The following is a 19113-nucleotide window of genomic DNA, read 5'->3' as shown; positions in this document are numbered from 1 at the left end:
ATTACAACACTCAATTCCCTTTGAATACTTGGGAAGCCTTTCTAAGAAAGACAAGTATTAAAAAGCCCAGAATGCAAAGACTAAAATAAATACCTGACTTATTAATGCCCAGACATTAATGAACATCCACAAAAATTAAGACTATTCAGGAAAACATAACCTCATTAAAACCAAATAAAGCACTAGTGTGCAAATCCTGAGAGACAGAGATATGTAACCTTTCAGACAGGAAATTCAAAACAGCTGTTTTGAAAAAGCTCAGCAAAATTCAAAATAACAACAAAAAAAAGAAATTCAGAATCTGATCCAATAAACTTAACAAATTGATTAAAATCATTTTGAAGAATCAAGCAAAAATTCTGGTTCTGAAAATTTAAATGATATTGAAGAACGCATCAGAGTCTCTCAACAGCAGAATTGATCAAGCAGAAGAAAGAATCAGTGAGTTTGAACACAGGTTATTTGAAAAGATACAGTCAGATGAGATTTTTTTAAAAAGCCTCAAAAGGGCTAAGAGTTATGGCCTTCAAGAGGAGGTAGAAAAAAAGTTCTGGGTAGAAAGTTTATTCAAAGGTATAATGAGAACTTCCCATACCTAAAAAATTAATATTCAAGTATAAGAAGGTTGTAGAATACTAAGCACAATTCACTTAAATATGACCACCTGAATGTCTTTAATAATAAAATTCTCAAAGGTCAAAGATAAAGGATTCTGAAAACAGCAATAGAAAAAAAACAACATTCAAACAAGTACCAATATGTTTGACAGTGGACTCTTCAGTGAAAATCCCACAGGCCAGGAGATGGTGACATGACATACTTAACATACTGAAGGAAAAAACTTTTATCCTAGAATACACCCAGCAAAAATATACTTCAACTATTAAAAAAAAAAAAAACTAACAAACAAGATGAGAGATTTTATTAACAGCCCCAGACCTGTCCTACAAAAAATGCTAAAGGCAGTTCTTCAGTCTAAAAGAATAGAACATTAATGAGCAACAAGAAAACATCTGGTACCAAACTCACTGGTAATATGAAGCACACAGACAAACACAAAATTTTCTAGCACCGTAAATGTGGCGTATAAACTATTCATATTTTGAGAAGACTAAAAGATTAGCCTATACTTAAAATTATTAAAAATAATAACTCTCTACCTCCTTTTTAAGGCCATAGCTCTCATATTTTGACTTTTTGGATAACTGTTATAGTTATCCAAAATACTAATTAAAACAAGTTTAAGACATAGACAGTACAATAAGATATAAATAGAAACAACAAAATGTTAAAAAGTTGGGAGAAAAAGTTAAACTGTATTTTTTATTAGTTTTTCTCTTTGCTCGTTTGCTCATTTTTACAGTAAGTGTTAAGTTGCCATCAGTTTAAAATAATGGGTTATAAGATGTTATTTGCAAGCCTCATGGTAACCTCAAATAAAAAACTTACAAGAGACACACATACATAAAATCAAAAATGAAAACATACCAGTAGATAAAATCATCTTTACTAAAAGAAAGACAGGATGAATGGGAGAGAGAAAGAGAAAATACCACAAAACAACAAGAAATCAGATACCAGAATGGCTGACTTAAGTCTTTACTTACTAACACTGAATATAAATTAATTTAACTCCCCAATCAAAAGACATAGATTGGCCAAGTGGGTAAAAATAAAAACAAGACACAACAATCTGTTTCCTACAAGACATATACTTCACCTATAAAGACAAAGACAGACTGAAAATGAAGGGATAGAAAAAGATATTCCATGCAAACAGAAATCAAAAAAGCAGGAATAGCTACACTTACATTAAACAAAACAGATTTCAAGAAAAAAACCATAAAAAGAGACAACAAAAGTTATTATATTATAATAAAGTGGTCAATTCAGCAAGAGAATATAACAATTGCAAATTTATATGCATATGCACCTAACACTGGAAAACTCAGATATATGAAGTAAATATTAGAGATAAAGAGAGATCAAATCCCAATACAATAATAGCTAGAGACTTCAACAACCCACTTTCAGCAGTGGACAGATCATCCAGATAGTAAAACCAACAAATAAACATTGGACTTAATCTGCACTGTAAACCAAACAGACCTAATAGATATTTACAAAGCGTTTCATCAAGAAGCTACAGAATACAAATTCTACACCTCAGCCCCTGGGTTATTCTCAAGGATAGACCACATGTTAGGTCACAAAATAACTCTTAAAATAATCTCCCCCCAAATAAAATTATATCAAGTATTTTCTCTGATGATAATAGAATAAAACTAGAAATCACTAACAGAAAAAACTCTGGAAACTATACAAATACATAGAAATTGAAACATGCTCCTGAGTGACTGGTGGGCCAATACTGAAAGAAAAAATTAAAATGTTCTTGAAAAAAATGAAAATAAAAACATAACGCAACTGTGAATAGAGTGAAAGAATCACTTAGAAGGTTTATAGCAATAAGTGCCTACATCAAAAACAGTTTAAAAAAATCTCCAAATAAACTATTGATGTATCATATACAACTAGAAAAGAGCAAACCAAACCCAAAATTAGAAGAAAATAAAAATTATCACAGAAATAAATGAATATAAAACAAAATATGAAAAGATAAACATAATGAAAAGTTAGTTTTTTTGAAAAGATAAAATTTACAAAATGTTCTGAATCTTACAGCTGGAGGCAATTGAAAGTTGGATGTGTGATTCTCATACATGGATCCAGATCACGGGTAAGACAGTGATTTTTGAATCAAGATCAAACACCCTTGTGAGGCTGTGTGTCCCCTATTAGGACACTGCTTGCAAATGAGGTTGGGGCTGTCATGCACAGATCCTGTCCATTGTTGAGACTGTGACTTAGGTACTTGGACAGAACTCACAAGAGGTGCCTAGCGCCGGATTGATTTTACTTTTCTGCCTTGGTCCAGTCTAAATGTGGGATTGTGACATATACCTAGGCCAAGCACATAGGTGATGGGACTCTCCTGCCCAGGCCAATCTCTCAGAGGTGGTTTTGAAATATTTTATTCACCAATCACCTAGATAATATGACTCTCCTCTCCTGCCTGGGATCAGCCCATAACAGGCACTGTGACATATTACTGGGTCTATCACCTAGGTGACATGACTCTCCCCTTCTGCCTGGGCCGAACCCCCGTTTGGAATTTTGACATATCCCCAGGCCTATCACCTAGGTGATATGAATCTCCTCTTTTGCCTTGGACCTGCTTGCATGGGGAATTGTGGCAGATTACTGTGCCCATCACCTAGTAGATGTTACTGTCTATTTTTTACCTGGATCCTGCCTACAGAAAGGATTGTGACAAATCAGTGGGCCAAGCATCCCGGTGACGTGGCTCTTCTGTCTTAGCAATTCCTATAGTTGGGATAGTGACATAAACCTGGGTCAAGCATCTGGGTAATGTAACTCTTCTTTCTGGACACTTTTCTCAGAGAACATTGTGACATATCTTTGTGCCCATCACCTAGGTCATGTGACTCTCCTTTTTTTCCTGGGCTCTGTCCACAGGGTAATTTGTGACATACTGCTGGACCCAGCACCCAGGTCATTTGACTCTCCTGCCTTGGCCCTTCCCACAGAGAGCATTGTGACATTGAGTGGGCTCAGCAGCCAGGTGATACGACTTTCCTGCCAGGACTCTTCCAACAGAAGGGACATTGACCTACTCAGGCTCAGTATTCAGGTGATGTGGCTTTCCTTCCTAGTCCCTGCTTGCAGGTGGTATTGTGACATATAACTGGGTCCAGTTCATAGGCATGCTGATGACTATCATACATGGACACAACCAATAGACGAGATTTTGACTCTTTTAGCTGGATTTATGACAATATATAATGTCTTCAGCCTCCTGCTTCCGGTAAGATGGCAAAGTATGAGCAAGCTTATGCATATTCTATAATGCCCTTTGGTGGTACAGAGCATGTCATTCCGGAGCCCAGCACATAGCCAACAGTTAAAATTGTCAATCTTACACATAGAGCCCACAGTTAAGGTCCTGAATGTCACTAGTAGACACAGTTTACAGTTGGAAATTTGACTGTCATATGTGGATCTGGCCACAGGTAAAATGGTGACTTATTGCTGGACCTAGCTCACAGGCATGGTGATGACTCTCATATCTAAACCAGTCAATAGAAGAGATGTTGAATCTCATCCCTAGACTTGGAGAAATGAGTAAGATCATGGGTTCATATAGGCACAAATGTTTTAGAGTGCATTGCAAGTCTTACACGTATTATATACCGCCGCAGATGGTGCAAAGAGTAATAATATAACAAGGCCCAGTACACTGTTGAGATTTTGACTCTCATATGCATACACTGCCAACAGTAAAGGTTGTCACACTCCCACATAGACACAGCCCACTGTTGAGGTTCTGATTCTCACACCCAAAAGCAGTCAGAAGTTGGTATTGTTACTCTAATATGTGGATCCAGCCTGTCTCTGACCAAGATTCAGCACCAATATTAGGCTTTAACTCTCCTAATAGGTGCTGTCTGAGGTTTGGCTGTCATGCATGGGTTCAATTTGCTGTTGAAATTGTGACTTGCAGCTCGGTGTGGTGGCTCACGCCTGTAATCCCAGTACTTGAGGAGTCCAAGGCAGGTGGATCACCTGAGGTCAGGAGTTTGAGGCCAGCCTGGCCAACATGGTGAAACCTGGTCTCTACTAAAAATACAAAAATTATCTGGGTGTGGTGGCACGCACTTGTAATCCCAGCTGCTTGGGAGCCTGAGGAAGGAGAATCACATGAACCCTGGAGGCAGAGGTTGCAGTAGGCTAAGATCACACCACTGCACTCCAGCCTGGGTGACAAGAGTGCAACTCTGTCAAACTAAAGAAAGAAAGAGAGAGAGAGAAAGAGAAAGAGGAAAAAAAAAGAAAGAAAGGAAAGAAAAAGAAAGAAAAAGAAAGAAAGAAAGAAAGAAAGAAAGAAAGAAAGAAAGAAAGAAAGAAAGAGAAAGAAAGGAAAGAAATAAAATGGTGATTTGCATTCTTGGACACATGGTTAAAGTTCACGAGGTGTGTACTTTTATACCTGGACCCAGAACATGTGCAGAAATGTAAATTCCATTCCTCGACCTTCCCACAGGTGTGATTGTGACATATAACTTTGCCCAGCCAGAATTTGACTGATTTGACTATACTGCCTGAATAAAGCCCACAGTGTGGGTTGTGACATATGCCTAAGCCAAAAGCCTCAGTAAGGTGACCCTCCTGCCTAGTCCCTTCTCACAGGTGGCATTGTGATATACCTCTGGTCTCATTCCCAGATGATGTGATTGTCATCTCCTGCCTGGGCCCGGTTCACAAAGGGGATTGTGACATATTGCTGAGCCAGGAATCATGTGATGTAATCTTTCAGCCAGGGTTCTGCCCACAGGAGGCATCGTGACACATCACTCGTCCCAGCACCATAGTGATGTGAATTTCCTACCAGCACTCAACTCACAGGGGGGATACTAATACACCCCTGGCTGAGTATTCAGGTGATGTGACTCTCCTGCCTGGTTCTGCCCACAGGTGGGATTCTGGCATATACCTAGGTTCGGATTACAGGAATAATAATGACTGTCATGTGACAGCCCAGCCAATAGACGAGATTCTGACTCTCATAGCTGAGCTTAGAACAATCAGTAAGTTTCTGGGTCTCCTAATTGTATCACAATTACAGAGGATTTTGACATTCATAAATATTCTATAAAATACTTGCGTCATATCAGAGCTCATTACAGAGGTAAAATTGTGCCTCTCATATGAGGCACACTATCCAAAAATTAGGATTATCACTCTCACACCTGGACAAAGCCCACTGGTGAGGGTTCAACAGTCCACAGTTGAATTTGGGACTGTCATATGTGGATCTGGCCACAGGTCAGGTGACTTGTTTCTGGACCCAGCTCATAGGCATGTCAATGACTCTCATACCTAGTTCCAGTTAATAGAAGAGATCTTGACTCTTGTATCTAGGCTTAGGGCAAAAGATAAGGTCCTGGATTTCGTACTTTAACAGAGGTCTCAGAGAATAGCAACACTCATGCATATTGTATAATGCCCTCAGGTGGTACAAAAAGTGTCAAAACAGGGCCCATGTCAAAATTGAGATTGTGACTCATGTGTACACAGGCCACAGTTTGGATTGTAACTATTAAATCAGAACAGAGTATACTCATGAGGTCCTGGATGTCACTCACAGAAACAGTTCACAGTTGGAATTGTGACTGTCATATATGGATCCATCCACAAATGGGATGGTGACTAATTTCTGGACCCAGCTTACATACTGATGACTCTTATACCTGGACCCAACAAATAAGAGAAATGTTAACTCTCATACCTGAACTTGGGGCAATATGTAGGATCATGAGTTCATACCAGCATGAAGGTCTCAGAGCAGGTTTTCATTCTCATGCATACTGTATGAAGCTCTTGAGTGGCACAGAAGGTGTCCTACAAAGACCCAGCACACAGATGACACTGTGATTCTTCTGTGCACACATACATACAGTGAGGAATGTCATTATACTATATGGACACAGCCCATTGTTGAAGTTCTGAGTATCACTCCCAGATCAGTTGAAAGTTGAATCTCATACATGGATCCAGTTCACAGGTAGAATGGTGACTTTTATACTCAGCACACCTGTGAGGCTGAGACTGCCCTAATTAGACAGTGTTTGCAGGTGAGTTTGGAGCTGTTATGCATGAATTCTGTCCACTATTGAGATTGTAATTTGTGTACTTAAACACAATTCACAAAAGGTGTTTTCTCTTATAACTTGAGCCAGGAAATATGTGGGACTGTGACTCTCATCCCTGGACCTTCTGCAGGTGTGACTCTGACATAATTTTTTCTCAGCACCTGATTGACTTTACTCTCTTGCCTGAGCTCAGCTAACACTTGGGATTGTGACATATACCTGGCCCAAACACCTAGGTGATATGACTGTCCTGCCTGGGCCCTGCCCACAAGGAGCATTGTAATGTATCTCTGAGACCCTCACCTAGGTGATGAGACTCTACTTTCCTGACTATCCCTTTCTCCAGTAAAATTTGTGACATATAATCTGGGCATGTTATCTAGGTGATATGACTCTCTTCTCATGACTGGGCCCTGTTAACAGGGTGGATTGTGACATATTACTGGGCCCAGCACCTAGATGATGTGACTCCCCTTTCCTGCATGGGCCCTACGTACACAAGGGATTGTGACATATTGCTGGGCCAAGCACCAAGGTGATCTGGCTCTTGACTAGGTTCTTCCTAAAGTGGGCTTTGTGACATATTACTAAACCTAGCATAAAGGTGATATGGCTTTCCTGCGTGGGTCCTGCCCATGGAGGGATATTGATATTTCCCCAGCCCAGCATTCAGGTGATGTGACTTTCCTCCCTGGTTCTGCCCACATGTGGGATTATGACCTATACCTAGGCCCAGGCAACAGTCATTTGATGGCTTTCTTACATGGACCTAGCCAATAGGAGAAATTTGGACTTTAATAGCTATGCTTAGGGCAACAACTAAAAACCTTGGTCTACTAATTATAAAAAGGTCACAAAAGATTATGACACACACATGTATTTTATAAAGCCCTTGGGCTTTATAAATAAAACAGGGCCGAGCACACAGGTGAGATTGTGGCTCTCAGTAGCCAAGTGGAACCGTCACCTTCACAAATGGACAGAACCCATTGATGAGATTCTGAATCTCACACACGGATGCAGTCCGGAGTTGGAATTCTGACTGTCATATGTGGATCTGGCCTCAGGCTGGATGGTGACTAATTTCTAGATCCAGCTTACAAGCATGGTGGTGAATCTCATGCTCAGACCAAGTCAATAGGACAGATACTGACTCATAGATAGACATAGGTCCATGGGTAAGGTCGTCTGTTTCCTACCTCTACAGAGGTCACAGGGGCCTATGAAACTCTAACATATGGTAGAATTCCCTCAGGTGGTACAGAGTATGTCAAAACAGGGCCCAGCACACAGTTGAGATTGTGACTCTCATATAGACATCTAGTCAAAAGTTAAGATTGTCACCCTCACACACAGACAGTGCCCACTGCTGAGGTCCTAAATCTCTCATGGATGCAGCTCATGGTTGATATTTTGACTGTCGTATGTGGATCTGGCCACAGATGGGATGGTGACTCATTTCTGGACCCCACTCACAGGCACAGTGATAAATCTCATTCCTGGACACAGAAAATAGGAGAGATGTTGACTCTGGGCTTAAAGTAATAGGTAAGATTGTGTGTCCACACAAGCATGCAAATCTCACAGATTATTGTGACTCTGGTGCATACCTTATAATGCCATCAGGTACTACAGAGAGCATTATAAAAGGGCCCAAAACCGGTGAAATTGTTACTCTCATATGCACAACCAGCCAACAGTACGGTTACTTTCCAAATGAACACAGTGCACTGTAAAGGTTCTGAATCTCACACCTAGAGGCAGTCAAAAGTTGGCATTTTTACTTTTATATATGGATTCTAAACACAGGTAACATGGTGATTTTTGCACCAAGAATCAGCACCACTGTGATATTTTGACTTTTTGACTGGGACACTCTCTGCGGGTGGAGTTGGGGCTCTCATGCATGGATCAAGTCCACTGTTGAAGTTGTTACTTGCCTTTTGGGTGAAACTCACAGGAGGTATTGACTCTGACCCTGAAGCAGGGGTGTGTGAGAGATTGTAAATTTTATCTCTGAACTTTTTCACAGGTGTGATTGTGACATATATCATCGCTTAGTATCTGACTTTTTCCCTTTTTCCTAGGCCCCACCCACAGTTTAGATTGTGAAATATAACTAGGTTAAGCATCTAGATAATGTGACTTTCCTGCTGGGCTCTGCCCTCCTGGGTATTGTGACACATTACTGGGCCGATCACCTAGGCGATGTGTCTCTCCCTTTCTGCCTGGGCCAGTCCACAGGGGATACTGTGAGATATCTTTAGGCCCATCACCTATGTTATGCGATTCTTTTTTGCCTTGAATTTGTTTACAGGAGAAATGGTTACATATCACTGGTCCCATCACCTAGATGATGTGGCTGTCTTCTACCTGGAACATGTTTACAGGGTGGATTGTGACATATTGCTTTTCCTAGCACCCAGGAGATGTGACTTTTACTGCCAGGACCCTGCCCATAGTAAAAATATTGACATATCACTGGTCCAGCACCTAGTTGATACGACTCTCCCCGCTATTCTTTGCCCACAGGTGGGATGGTCACACATTAGGCCCTGCTCACAGGTATAACGAAGACTCGCATATGTGAACCCAGCCAATAGAAGAGATTTTAACTCTTCTAGCTAGGCTTAGACAAACAGGTAAGGATTATGGGCCTTCTACATGTAGAAAGATCACACAATATATTACTTATGCATATTCTATAAAGTCTTTGCGTGATATAAAGAGTGTCATATCAGGGTCCAGTAAAGAAGTAAAATTGTGAATCTTATAGGCACACCCATCTGACAATTAAAATTGTCTCCCTCACACACTGACAAAACTTACTGGTGAGGTCCTGACTCTCATATAAGGACACAATACACAGTTAGAATATTGACCATCCCATATGGATCTGGCCAAAGGTCAGGTGGTAAGTCATAGCTGGACCCAGCTTACAGGCACAGCGATGACTCTTATACCTGAACTCTGCTAATAGGAGAGGTGTTGACTCGCATAGCTGGGTTTAGGCCAAAAAATAAAATTCTGGCTTTTCTACTTAAAAAAAAAAATCACAGGTGATTACAACACACATGCATATTGTGTAATGCCCTCAGATGGGACAGAGAGTGTCATAACAGAACCCAGCACAACACTGAGGTTGTGACTATTGTATGCACACTCAGCTGACTGTTAAAATTGTCACCTTTACATAGGGAGAGAGCAAAATGGTGAGTTCCTGAATCTCACTGACAGATACAGTCCACAGTTGGGATCATGCCTGTCACATGTGGATTGAGCCACAGGAGGGATGTTGACCAATTTCTGTAACCAGATTATAGGAACAAAAATGACTCTCTTACCTGGACCCAAAAACAAGATAGATGTTGACTCTCATGCCTGGGCTTAGGGCAATGGGCGTGATCCTACTTTTGGGATTGTAACAAACACCTGGGCAAGCACAAAGGTCTCAAAGCAGATTGTGAGTCTCACATGTGCCATATAAATCCCTCAGGTGGTACAGAGAGTGTCATAACAGGGACCAGCAAACAGGTGAGACTGTGACTCTCATATGCACACCTGGCTGACAATAAGGATTCTCACCCTCCCACCTGAACACAGCCTCCTTACAACGTCTTGAATCTCACACTCAGAGGCAGTCAAAAGTTGGAATTGTGACTCTCATACGTGAATGCAGTCCACAGGTAGGGCGGTGACTCTCACACCAAGATCCAGCACCCCTGTGAGACTGTGACTTTCCTACTGGGACACTGTCTGCAAGTGGGGTTTGGGCTCTCATGCACAGAGCCAGTGCACTGTTGAGGTTGTGACTTGAATACTTGAACACATCTCACAAGATATGTTGACTGTCATAAGTGAAGCCAGCACATCTGTGGGGTTTTAAATCTTATCTTTAAACCTTTCTGCAGGTGTGATTGTGACATATACTTTTTCCCAGCATCTGATTAATTTTATTCAATTGCCTGGGCCCAGTGTACAGTTGAGATTGTAACATATACCTGGGCCATGCACTTAATTTATGTTTTTCTTCTACATGAGCCCTGTCCTCAGGAGAAATTAAATTATACTGTGGGCCAATTGTCAAAGTGAATTGAGTCTCTTTTTCTGCCTGGGTCTTGCCCTTAGTTGGGATTGTGACATATCACCAGACCTTTAACCCAAATGATATAACTCTTTTTCCTGGGTTCTGATTACAGAAGGCATTGTGAAATATCTCTAGACCCATCACCTAGGTGATGTGACTCTTCTTTCCTTCCTGAACCCTGCCCCCAAAAGGCATTGTGACATATCACTGGGCCCAGCTTCCAGATGATATAACTGTACTGCTTTGGCCCTGCCCATGGGGGGCATTGTGACATATCGCTGGGCCCACCACCTAGGTGATATGACCCTCCTGAATTGCCCCTGCACTAAGGGGAGATTTTGACCCTGCCCAAAGTGGCAATTGTGACATATCTCTGGCCAGCACCCAGGTGATGCAACCCTTGTGCCTGGTCTGTCTCCACAGTTGGAATTGGGAAAAACACATGGGCACAGCTTACAGGTGGAATGATGACTCATACCTGAAGATATGACTCTTGTAGTTAGTCTTAGAGCAAAAACTAAGGTTCTGGGTCTTCAACTTGTAGGATGGCCAGAGACTATTATGACTTGCATGCACATTGTATGAAGCTCTCAAGTGCTACAGTGTGCCAAAATAGAGCCCAGCACACAGGGAAAATCGTGGCTGTTGTATGCAAACTCATATGAAAGTGAGGATTATCAGCCTTCCACATTAACAGAACCCACTGTTGAGGTTCCGAATCACACACCAAGAGGCAATGGAGTTGGAATTGTGAATCTCATGCATCAATCCAATCGACAGATGAGGTGATGATGCCAAGTCCAGGATTTAGAACACCGGGGGGCTGTGCTTCCCCTATCGAAACACAGTCTGTTGGTGAGATTTGGGCTCTTGTGCATTGATTTAGTCCACTGTTGTGATTGACTTGCATACTTGAACTCAACCCACAGGAAGTGTCGACTTTTATACCTCTAGCTATGTCCTGGAAAATGTCCCGGATTGTGAATTTCTGCTACTGACTGGGTCCAGGTATGAGTTCCATTGCTGTTCCTGTGAGCTGGGTTCAAAAATGAGTCACTTTCTCACCTGTGGCTGCACCTACATATGACAGTCACAATTCCAAGTCTGGATTGCATTTGCATGTGAGATTTAGGCCTCACCAGTGAGCACTGTCTATATGTGAGGGTGACAATTCTATTCAGCTGGATGTGCATATAAGAGTCACAATCTCACCTTTGTTCTGGGTCCTGTTATGACACTGTATTATTTGAGGACTTTACACAGTATGCCTTGGTATCATAATACACTATGACCTTTATTTAAGTAGGAGACCAAGGACCTTGCCTGTTGCTCTAAGCCTAGATATCAGAGTCAAAATCTGTTCTCTTAGCTGGATCCAGGTATGTGAGTTATCACCTCACCTGTGAGCTGTGACCATGTATATGTCACAATTTCACCTGTGGGCAGGAACCAGACATGAGAGTCCTATCACCTGGGTGCTGGGTAAGTGATGTCACAATTCTTACTTGGGCAGGGTCCAGGCAACAGAGGAGAGACACATCATCTATATGACTGGCCCAGTGATGGGTGAAAATCCTCTCTGAGAGCAGGGCCCATTCAGGAGAGTCATATCACCTAGCTGCTTGGCCAAGCAATATATCACAATGACCCCTTTGCACAGGACCAAGACAAGACAGTTCCATGACCAGGGAGCTGGGTCCAGCTATGTGTCACAATTCCTTTTGTGGAAAGTGCCCAGTTAGAAGAGCAGACTCACAGCACCTAGGTGATGGACCCAGAGAGATGCCACAACGCCATTTGTGGGCTGGGCCCTGGGAGAAGAATAACATCACCCGGTGCTGGGCCCAGCAATATGTTGCAATCCCAACTGGAAAAAGGTACCAGGCAAGAGAGGAGAATCACATCAACATGTTGATAAGCCAAGAGATATTTCACAATCTCCCCTGTGCACATGTCCCAGGCAGAAGACTCGAATTACCTTTTTACTTAGGCCAGTAATGTCACAGTGCTTCTTCAGGGCAGGGCACAAACATGATAGGACAGTCATGCCATTAAGTGCTAGGCTTGGTGATATGTCATAACCTTACCTGTGGGCAGAGTCCAGGCAAGAGAGAAGGTTTACATCACTTAGGTGCTCAGTAAAGCATATATTACAATTCCTTTGAGGGAAGTAGCCAGGCAATATAATCACATCACCTAGGTGCTTGGCCCAGGTAAAAGTCACAAGATAACTGTGTTTTGAGCCCAGAAGGACAATGAAATTACTAAGGTTCTAGGTAGAAGTGCATGTCACAGTTCAACCTGCAGGGAGGCCCAGGAATGAGACTCCCAATTCCACACATTTCCCCACTCCAGGTGTAAGAGTCAACAACTCCTGAGACTTAGGTTCAAGTGCATGAGTCACAATCTCAACAGTGGATTGCATCCTGCCATGAGAGCCCCAATCCCTTCTCCAAGCTGTGTTCCAGTAGAGGAGTCGCAACATCAATGGTGTGCTGAATCCTGGTTGGAGAGTTCCCACTTCACCTGTGGACTGGATCTGTATATAAGAGGAGAGATGTCGACTCTCATGCCTGGGCTTAGGGCAATGGGCATGATCCTACATTTGGGATTGTAGCAACAACTCTTGACTGCCCCTGGGTGTGAGATTCAGAACCTCAATTGTGACCTGTGTACACTTGGGCATGTGACAATTTCTACTTTTGGCTGTGTGTTCATACAAGACTCTCAATCTCACCTGTGTTCTGGGCCCTGTTATTAGACTCTCTGTACCACCCACGGGGTTTATTCAATATGCATGGGTGTCATAATTCTCTGTGATTTTCATACAAGTAGAAGACACAGGACCTTACTCATGGCCCTAGTCCTATCTATGAGAGTCAAAATCTCTCTCTTTTGCTGGGCCTATGTGTAAGAGTTATCATAATGCCTATAAGCTGGGTCAAAGTATATGTCACCATCTTAACTGTGGGGATGCACGGGCAGGTGCAATGAGAGTTGAGATGGGAGGAGGGTTATGATGTCCTCTGTCAGGATGTAATTATTGTTTTGGGGCTGTTTTTAGATATTGTCAAATAAAATAAATTTAGATGTAGGTAAGAAGCAACTTTATTCTAAAGTAATGTTGTGGCCGGGCACAGTGGTTCACGCCTGTAATCCCAGCATTTTGAGGGGCGAAGGAGGGTGGATCACTTGAGGTCAAGAGTTCAAGACTAGGCTGGCCAACATGATGAAACCCTGTCTCTATTAAGAATACAAAAAATTAGCTGGATGTGGTGGCGGGCACCTGTAAATCAGAGCTACCCTGCCTGGACCAGTATCTGTAGCACTAACCAGTCTTTTCACCAACTGGGTACTGTTTTCCACCCATAGGTTTTTTTTCTTTTTTTTTACTTTTCTTTTCTTTTTTCTTTTTTCTTTTCTTTATTTTTTTATTTTATTTTTTTTTATTTTTTTGAGACCTAGTTTCACTCTTGTTGCCCAGGCTGGAGTGTAGTGGTGGGATCTCGGCTCACTGCAACCTCCGCCTCCCAGGTTCAAGAGATTCTCTTGCCTCAGCCTCCCAAGTAGCTGGGATTACAGGTGCCTGCCACCATGCCTGGCTAATTTTTGTATTTTTAGTAGAAACTGAGTTTCACCATGTTGGCCAGCTGGTTTGGAACTCTTGACCTCAGGTGATCCACCAGCCTCGGTCTCCACAAAGTGCTGGGGTTACAGGCATGAGCCACTGTGCCCAGCCCCCATAGGCTTTTTATAACACATTCTCTTATTCTGCCTTTTTATTTTCCACAAACACTCTTTCACAAACCCAAGTCCACACCTGTGTGCCTTAATACAAACCCTACTGGAAATCAAATGTCCATGAGTTCAGGATAAATTTTTTTGACCTGCTTATTGTAAGCATAAATACAAAATAAAAATAAGACAATCATTCAACTTCAAAACAATAAAAGGAATTAACTCCTCTTTTTTTTAAAGTTTTATTTAGATAGCTTTTATATGTAAATTCTTTCTCTGCTCTTAATATTTTTTGTTGTCCTTTCAGTATGTATGAAGTCTATTTCTTTTGTAATTTTTATTATTTTTTCTTTTTTCTTTTTTTCTTTCTTTCATTTTTTTGTATTGTTTTGTTTCGTTTTGTTTTGGACAGAGTTTCGCTCTTGTTGCCCAGGCTGGAGTGCAGTGGTGCCATCTCGGCTCACGGCCACCTCCGCCTTCCGGGTTCAAGCCATACTTCTGCCTCAGCCTACAGAGTAGCTGGAATTACAGGCGCCCGCCACCACATCCGGCTAATTTTTGTATTTTTGGTAGAGATGAGGTTTTGCCATGTTGGCCAGCCTGTTCTAGACCTCAGGTGATCCACCCACATCAGCCTCCCAAAGTGCTGAGATTACAGGCGTAAGCCACCACGCCCGACCTATCATTTACTTTATTATGCTAACTTTGCAATTATTTAGCTGTCCTTTTTCAAGTATTTTGTGGATTAAAATTATGTTTTTTATTTGACATCTTTTCCTTTTTCTTAACATACAAAAACAGCACTATAAACTTGTGATTTTGAACTGTTTTGTGGTTTGTTTGTTTTTTTTTTTTGTATCCCAGGAGTTATTGTATGTTGTGTTTCTATTTTCTTTTTTCTCAATACACTTTCTGATTTCCCTTTGCTTTTTCTCTTTGACCCATTGGTTGTCCAAGAACATGTTGTTTACTGTCCCCATATTTGTGAGTTTTAAAATTTTTATTTGGCTATTATTTTCTAGTTTTATTAAACTGTAATTTTAAAAGTTGATACAGCCAGGTGCAGTGCTCATGCCTGTAATCCCAGCAGTTTGGGAGTCCGAGGAGGGTAGATTACCTGAGGTTAGGAGTTTTGAGACCAGCCCGACCAACATGGTGAAACCCTGTGTTTACTAAAAATACGAAATTAACTGGGCATGATGGTGCACACCTGTAATCTCAGCTACTTGGGAGGCTGAGTCAGGAGAATCGCTTGAACCGAGGAGGCGGAGGTTGCAGTGACCTGAGATCATGCCATTGCACTTCAGCCTGGGTGACAGAGTGCAACTCTGTCTCAAAAGCAAAAACAAAAAAAGTTGATATAATTTTAATCTCTAAATTTGAAAAGAGTTTGTTGTTTTTGTTGGTCCAACATATGATCTATCTTGGATAATGTTCCATTTGTGCTTGATAAGAATGTGTATTCTCATACTGTTACATGAAATAGTCTACATAAGCCCAGGGGGTACAGTTGTTCTTCAGCACTATCCAAGCACATTGTTTTCTTTCTAGCTTTCTGTCTGAATAATCTATTGTTTTCAGTAGAATAAGAAAGTCCTCTATTATTGTCATATTTGTCTTTTTTAAAGTTCTGTTTATATATGTTTATATATTTATGTGCTCCAATGTTGGGTTCATATATTTTTTAATTGTTAGATTCTTTTGACAAATTATCCTCTTATTATTAGAGAGTGATCTTCTTTGTCTGTTGGGACAGATTTTTTTTCTAAAAGTCTATTTTGTCTGATATAAATATAGCCACTCTTACACTCTTTCAATTATTATTGGTATGGGTTTTTTAAATTCTTTAACCATTAACATATGTATGCCCTTAAATCTAAAATATGTCACTTGTGTGAAGCATACTGTTAATTTAAAAAATCTAATTAGACATTCTGCGAATCTTTTATTTTATTTTCTGCTTTAATAACAGAATATCCTAGAATTGTTTTTTTTTAAATTTGTTTATTTATTTATTTGAAACAGAGTTTTACTCCTGTTGCCCAGCCTGGAGTGCAATGGCACAATCTCGGCTCACTGCAACCTCTGCCTCCTGGGTTTAAGTGATTCCCCTGCCTCAGCCTCCCAAGTAGCTGGGATTACAGGCACCTATCACCACACCCAGCTAATTTTTGTATTTTTAGTAGAGATGGAGTTTCACCACGTTGGCCAGGCTGGTCTTAAACTCCTAACATCAGGTGATCCACCCACCTCGGCCTCCCAAAGTGCTGGGATTACAGGTGTAAGCCACCGTGCCCGGCCTTAGAGTTGGTATTTTCTAAAAAATAGGAGTTTACTTAGCTCACAATTTTAGATTATGGATGTCCAAGAGCATCCCATTGACATCTGATGAGAATCGTATTTCCACATCACAAAATGGCCAAACGCATGAGGATGACTGAAGGTGCACACCAGGGAGCGTACTTTTATAATAGACCCACTTTCCTGCCGACTAACCCACTCTGGAAATAATGACATTAATTCATTCACGAGAGTAGGTCCCTCAGGACCTATTATCTTCTTAAACATCTAACTTTATAATTTTATAACAATAGCAGTTAAATTTCCACATGAAATTTGAAGGGGACATTCAAACCATAGCAATGTGTTTTTATTAGATAATTTGTTTGATACTTAAACAATTATTGATAGGTAAGTACTTTCTACTGCCATTTTGTTAATTTTTGTCTGACAATTTAGTATTATGCTTTAGTATTTTTGCCATTACTTTTAATGGCAAAAACTGCAATTACTTTTGCACCAACTTAATAATATCTTTTTCTTTTCATGCTGTCTTCACTTGTGTTTGGTTGAATTTTTTTTGTTTTCGTTGCTGTTATATGCTTTGATTCCTCTTCCTTCCTTCCTTCCTTCCTTCCTTCCTTCCTTCCTTCCTTCCTTCCTTCCTTTTTTTTGTTTGAGACAAAGTTCTGCTCTTGTTGCCCAGGCTGGAGTGCAATGGCACGATCTCAGATCACCACAAACTCTGCTTCCCAGGTTCAAGCGATTCTCCTGCCTCAACCTTCTGAGTAGCTGGGATTACAGGCATGCGCCAACCACTCCTGGCTAATTTTGTATTTTTAGTAGAGATGGGTTTCTCCATGTTGGCCAGGCTGGTCTCTAACTCCTGATCTCAGGTGATCTGCCCGCCTCGGCCTCCCAAAGGGCTGGGATTACAGGCATGAGCCACTGCGCCCAGCCCCATAAGTCAGACACTTCTGTTGCCTATAAAAGTTACTTATGTGATATTTACCTGTGTAAGTATTGCCCCATTTTGTTTATTGATTATCTATTTCTTTTCTCGGGTGGTTGTCAGTGTTTTATTGTATAGATGAGTAGTCAAAAAGTCAGCCTAAAATTACCGTCTATTTATTGTCTGAATATATGTTATTGTGTGAGAAAAACACTTGTTATTTAAAGCAATTTCTAAAAATGTAACTTTTTTGAGAGATGTAAATATTTGTGATTAAAAAGATAAAATTACCATCTTAAACATTTTAAAGCTGTATACTTAAACTATATGTTGAGTGCTTTTAAGTATACTTACATTATTTTGAAACAAATTTCTAGATCAATTTTATCTTTAAAAGGTACAATTTGGCTGGGCGCAGTGGCTCACACCTGTAATCCCAGCACTTTGGGAGGCCAAGGCAGGTGGATCGCCTGAGGTCAGGAGTTCAAGACCAGCCTGGCCAACATAGTGAAACCCTCACTCTACTAAAAATACAACAAATTAGCTGGGCGTGGTGGCAGGCGCCTGTAATCCCAGCTACTTGGGAGGCTGAGGCACGAGAATCACTTGAACCTGGGAGGCTGAGGTTGCAGTGAGCCAAGATTGCACCACTGGACTCCAGCCTGGGCAACAAGAGCGTTACTCCGTCTCAAAAAAAAAAAAAGTGCAATTTAATATCAAATAAACTGTCTTCTCCTTCTCTCTTTTCTGCTTCTGAAGAACATCATTTTACTTTCTGTTTTGTCTGTCTCTTTTTGACTATCTTATTTTAGTCAACATATTTTTTCCCATGTAAGTTACTCTGCTCTCAGTTCAGATTCATCAGGAAATTGAATCATATCCGGAAGAATTAAAACTGAAAGACCAATAGATTTGTTAAAGCAATGCAGATTGTCATACTAATAAGCTCTAAAATTTCAAAGGCTTAGCAAAATAATACATTTTCTGCTTAACTCACCATCCCCTTTGGTTTATTTCTGGTTAAGAAAACTTCTTTGTGATTATTCAGAGATTAGATTTTTAAAAAAAATTTCTATCTGCATTCTCTGTTTCTTCAGCCAATAGATGAAAAAAGATTCAAGGAAGACACATTTGCTTTTTATTCACTCATCACTTGCCATCACTATGCTGACCAGAGTCAATGTGAGCAGAGTTGAGAATAGCAGTTTTCTGGCAGGAGAGCCACTTCTCAGCGAAAAATGACACACTCAAAGTATAAATCTTTCATGGAAGGCTCACATATTTTCAGCAAATTAAGCATATGCATGAATAAAATTCTTGTG

At 40.9% G+C, this 19113-nt stretch overlaps 1 protein-coding gene and 1 long non-coding RNA gene across 2 annotated transcripts in view; one reads left to right on the top strand and one right to left on the bottom strand.

Annotated features, from left to right (window-relative positions):
* The window catches only part of LOC101059645 (zinc finger protein 736), a 24402-nt gene extending 17260 nt beyond the window's left edge, over positions 1-7142 (bottom strand). The window contains exon 1 of the mRNA XM_024357842.3: positions 6371-7142. The gene's annotated coding sequence lies outside the window, so the exon portion shown is untranslated. The remainder of the gene's footprint in view (positions 1-6370) is intronic.
* Positions 3207-19113, top strand: LOC107972009 (uncharacterized). Its single transcript, XR_001714812.3, has 4 exons — positions 3207-3429; positions 3541-3715; positions 9267-9376; positions 18889-19113. It is a non-coding gene; the product is annotated as an uncharacterized LOC107972009 (long non-coding RNA).

This window comes from Pan troglodytes, chromosome 6 (genome assembly GCF_028858775.2).
Source record: "Pan troglodytes isolate AG18354 chromosome 6, NHGRI_mPanTro3-v2.0_pri, whole genome shotgun sequence".
Taxonomy (NCBI): Eukaryota; Metazoa; Chordata; class Mammalia; order Primates; family Hominidae; genus Pan; species Pan troglodytes.
This window is presented reverse-complemented; position numbering and strand designations above follow the sequence as displayed.